The sequence below is a fragment of the Marmota flaviventris genome (assembly GCF_047511675.1).
Source record: "Marmota flaviventris isolate mMarFla1 chromosome 5 unlocalized genomic scaffold, mMarFla1.hap1 SUPER_5_unloc_1, whole genome shotgun sequence".
Classification (NCBI taxonomy): Eukaryota; Metazoa; Chordata; class Mammalia; order Rodentia; family Sciuridae; genus Marmota; species Marmota flaviventris.
Genome location: NW_027287679.1, coordinates 2711402 through 2716915, shown reverse-complemented (window position 1 = coordinate 2716915; position 5514 = coordinate 2711402).

The window sequence follows — 5514 nt, the reverse complement described above, 5'->3', positions numbered from 1 at the left end:
TATACAACCAGAGATATGAAAAAATTGTGCTCTTTATGTGTAATATAAATTATAATCATTCTGATGTCATACATAACAAATTAGAATATAAAATATAGACACATTCTCTTACTGACACTCTCTTTTTTTAATGAAATTTTGACTATGTAAATATTTTGCTCAATGAGGTGAATATTTGGAAGTCTCTGGAGACTCAAATGAAACAAGTTCAAAAGTATTTTCTTCCTACTGGAGGTGACCCATTGGACAGTCTCTTCTCAGAACAAGTATCATATAAATCAATAAAACAATTGGCCCTTCATTGTTAGAAATATTGAATCTGTATAACATGAAATCTAATTTACAAAAGCATTTTAAATAAATTTTCTACTCTGTTTTTAGATTTGAGTGAGAATGCAAAGCTTAAAAATTAAGCACTGATGTTAGTTGTTTTGGATATATGCATATCAGTGAATTTGGTATAAGAGAATATATTTCCTCTTTCATTCTTCCTGATGTTCCTCATCAGTAGCCAGATGAAGAGAGGAGCTCAGCTTCATCAGGACAGCATGTGAAATCATGTCTCAGATGGAAATATCATTGCAGAAAATGTAATGGTCTAATCTGAAATTGTAATGTCTCCCTAACTATAAATATAATGATGGACAGAGAGGGATGCAGAAAGCTATATGAAACTTATTATTGTCATTATTTTTTCCAGAGTGATTCTGAGAAACATCGAGAGGTGGGTGCTGCTTGTGTATCCAGTAAATTTGAACCAAGCACAAAGGCAATAAATGGACATGGACAAGGTAAGAACCACATAGAATATAAAATACATTGGAAAGAGCAAAGCCAAAATACATGAGCACTGGTATGTAGTACTTGTTCAAGGAATGTGCCCATTAAATAACTAGCAGGGGTAAACAAAGATAAGAAGTGGCATACTTTATTAGGTTTAGCCACAGATTGAATTGGATGTATTGCTAAAGGAACTGCATTGTGAGTTGCATTTGACACATGCTTCTGTCACAGGTAAATCTGAAATAAGGCAAAGGATAGAAGAAGGGGAAGTGAAGGCTGAGAAAGGCGGTGAGTACACACAGTAAAAAAAAAATATGTATATATATATATATATATATATATATATATATATATATATATATATAAGAATCACCGATAGACAGGAGAGGGTGGAAAATTCCAAAAGAAAGAAAAATGCAGAATGGAAGCATGGAAAATCAAAACAGGTAAGTCTTATTGTACAACTTCTCTAGAAAGCATACAGTGAAACATTAGAAAGGATAGCAAACTATTCACACATGATATATATAGTTTTTCCACAATGTGTCAGGAGGATTTGCCACAACATTGGATGTTGATGCTTGCACCCATGTTTCAAAATATTTCTGTAAATTCATAAAGAAAATATATTAAAAAGAGTTTATATCATATATGTCTCTAAAATTATGTGTCCCACATTGGAGTCATTATAGTGGTTAGTTGGAATATGAGGCTGATTTTCTATCCCTCCTAAATTTAAAAAGAGCTTAAAGGGGCAGGGCTAGAACTGAGAAGCCTGAGAGAATGAAGATATGGTTTTTGCTTGAACCCAGGAGATCAGTACCAATCTGTGACACAGGAGAAACTCATTGACAAGATAAAGTCAACTCTACTATGACACCATGTTTATGGACTAATTCCAAGAACTTGTGTTTTGTTTAATGCTATACTTTTGTTTGTTCCCTTCACCACTGATGTGGTCAGTTTATATCATGAAAGTATGCAATGTATGATCATATGTAATTTATTTTACTCCTTTCCTGTAAAATGAATCCATTATTGCTGGAGAATCTTCTTTCCAGAAATTTTGACTAAAAGTTATAAATCAAAAATGTACTTCCACTTACCAAAGTAGCACTTGCCCATATTTCTATGACATGGTTTGTTTGTTTATGTTATTCTCAGTGGGCACTAATGAGATCCTTTTGCATGCTAAGCATTTGATCTCCCAGTGATCCTTTCCCACAGACCTCTCTGTTTCTCTGGTGTGTTTTGTGTATCCAAGCTTCAGAAAACTGCCCATCTTCTTCTTAAAGAATTTTCCTCAACATAGAAAGATAGTGCCATGAAGAAACTACATGATAAAGGAAAGCAACATTCACAGTAGCTGCACTTACTACACACGTTATTTGAATCCTTGAATTATAGTCAGGAGCAGAATCACACATTCCTGTGGCCCAGCTTCTTGTTTCTGTAATTAGTCTTCATTCTACACAGTTCACTGAAATTGTTCTATCCTCTGTATTTCCAGAAACATTCCCTCCATTCATGCTGGCATCAACTTCCAGTGCACTGTGGCCTTCTCATTATGTATCTCCATTTGTGCACAGGTCCTTCATATTAACCTGCTAGAGCACTGAGGATGGTCCTGTTATTTATGCATATACTGCACATATGGCTATCAGTCCTCTTTAGATCATGGATATCCAAGCACCTTAACTTTCCTAGGAATCTTTCATAATACAAATTTTTCCTCACTGTGTATATTGATCCCTCTCTCTGCTTGCAATGTCATCTGATTCTTCTCTTACAAATCACTATATCTCCATAAAAACATGTTCTATTTATTCATTCATTCATTCATGTTCCCTTTATTTGAATAGTTCAGAAAAAATACACAAATTCTTTCACTTGAAATAGGAAGATGTTAATTTTTTAAAAAAATCACATGATAAAGACAAACAACTTAAAGAGTTCAGGTGCTTAATTTTACATCTTCTTTGACACCTTTTGTTTTTGTTTTGGACAGAGTCTCATTTCACAGAGACTCAGAATTTTTCTTTTACTTATTAAATTTAATAACACTTTATTCTTTACTGAGTTAGTGAAAATATTGTATCCCAAATGCTCAGAAACATTCCCTTAGTTCAGGCCTGTGTCATCTTTATTTTGCACTGATGCCTTCTAACTATTGTTCTCCATTCATCCTTATGCACCTCATCTTCACCTGCCCACATTCTGGGTGATCTACTTCCAATGCAAATATGACATGAATCATTCTTTAGAACAAGAATGTCAAAACATTTTACATTTACATATAAATCTTTCATAATATGATTTTTGCCTAATTATCTTTATCTCTTTCCTCCCTCTACCCTTTCCTCTGGTATTACTCTTCATGGATCTCTACATATTTAGACAAATACAGATCCCATGTAATAGTCATCAGTTGCTACTGATGCTACTGCTTATCAAGTTGCTACTGCTTATCAAGCTCTTATCCTTTCCCTTAAGCTGGCTGATAATATCAGTTTTTATATCCCTGCTCAGGCATTATTGCTAGACATTATCTCTGATACCATTTATCTACATTAGCACTTACCAGAAACTCAAAAATAATTAATGAGTCAAATAAATAGACACTATTTTCACAGAGATGACTGGAAAGATTATCTCCTCTTCACAAGCAAAAGGGACTGTCAACTAAATAAACAATTTACTGTTTAAGTTAAAAGGATATAGTGGAAAAAAATTGATAAAGTACTAATGTTGGCTTGAGTAAAGAAACAATTTTATTGCCATAAGTAGAGTGCAAATCAACTGTAAGTGCATGAAGCACACTGCGTCTTTAGAGTAGCAAATAATATTGTCACAATTTCAGATAAAACATTTCAGAAAAGGAACAGGGTGGTCACAGATAAAAGTGTAAAAATTATCACTCACTTTGGAAGCCATTAATGATGAACAGGAGTTGCATAAAATTTATTTTTATGAGGTAAAAAATAGTGAACAATGTGAATTTCTGATTTTTATCTATTTTAAAATTTTGTTTCTAAGAATTGGTACATTTATACTGAGTAGGTGGATTTGTGGATGAATCTTTGAGATATTTATTTGCATTCAACCTGGTGACATTCACTTTCTCCACAAAGAAATATTTGTCAAGCAATAGATTCTGTTTGGATAATCAGAAATACTTCCTAAAGAAGACAAGATTTATTGGGCACAGTGGAGCACATCCACTAGACTTTAAGCAAAACAACAAAAGAGGTTTTATCCCATAGAACATAGTACACACATGTTTTAGGTACTCTACATTTGTATAGTGTATGAATACTGCATGTGAAAATATACAGTCATTCACTTATGAAAATTACTCACATATTATTTCTATTTTGTTTTCTTCCTGATACAAATTCTGTTATCCAATTAAAACATTTGAATGAAGGTTCTTCACATCACATAATAAAACATAAAAAAAGTTACTGCTCACAGTATTTACTACAAAAAAATGCAAAACTGAAAAATGACCTCTATGAACTTGAAAAGAAATATACTGAAGTAAAAAGAGTAACATCAGAGCTTAAAAAGGAAAATGTAGCATGGAAACAAGAACTTCAAATTTTGAGGTATGGTAAGCTAGTTTCTTAGGTCCTTGTTAAGTTGCTGAAGTTGGCATTGATCTTCAGATACTCCTGCCCTAGTTACTGAGATTAAAGGCATGTACCACCACACCTGAATAGGAATCTATTTATATAACAAATAGAAATTTTGGTGGTTTTATATCTATATTTTTGCCTTTTGGAGTACAATCAATGTTTCAAGGAATGAAATTTAGAAAACCAGTTTTCTCTATTTGTTTAATTTACTCTGAATACATTTTCAATGTAGAATTATTTAATTAGAGGTACTTTTTAAGAAGGTATTTGATAGATTTCTAAATTTCTCTCAAGAAAGTTTATGTTATTTATAATTCTCCCAAAGATAATAAAATGGGCATTTTTCACTGTCCAGAAACATTTTAAAACATTTATAGTTTTTCTTCTGCTATATAGGATCAAACCCAGGGGTTAGTTCAACTAAGTAGATACGCTAGTACTGAGCTAGACCCTCAGCTACAGTTTTAATATTAACATTCATTTTAAAATGAAATGGAAAGTGATTACTGATTATTTTATTCAAATTAACTCTGGTTTATAAGTAAAATTTCTTCTTATTTCTTTGTTGAAAAGACCCATACTCTTAATTATTGGATTAAATATTAGATTCAGTCTTGTTCCAAAGGGGATTTTGACTTGTTTACAAAATACATAATGATTAACAAGGTAAGTGCTACCATAAGAGAAACATAAAAGGTAGAATAAAGTTAATTTTTCTCAGGAAAAATCAGTTTTAAGATAAATATATTTTACTGCAGATGTGCCTTTAAAAAGGAAGAGAATACAAGAAATGATTCTCTGTTTTTTGAACCAAATAGGGACCAGTTAAATGAAATAACAAATGAAGATAATAAAGAAATTAAAAAGAAACCTGAAACATCTGTCAGAAAATTTGATACAGAATTAAATATTACAGCAGATGAATTTAATCAGGTAAATGAGCTTTCAGAACATTTTAAATTTTTTATTTTATTTCAACAAACTTATTTATACTATCCCTTTAACATACTATATCCAGCCATGTTTCACTTCATGAAGGGTATATGATCTGAGAAATATGCTGTTTGGCAATTGTACCAACATACAATCATCA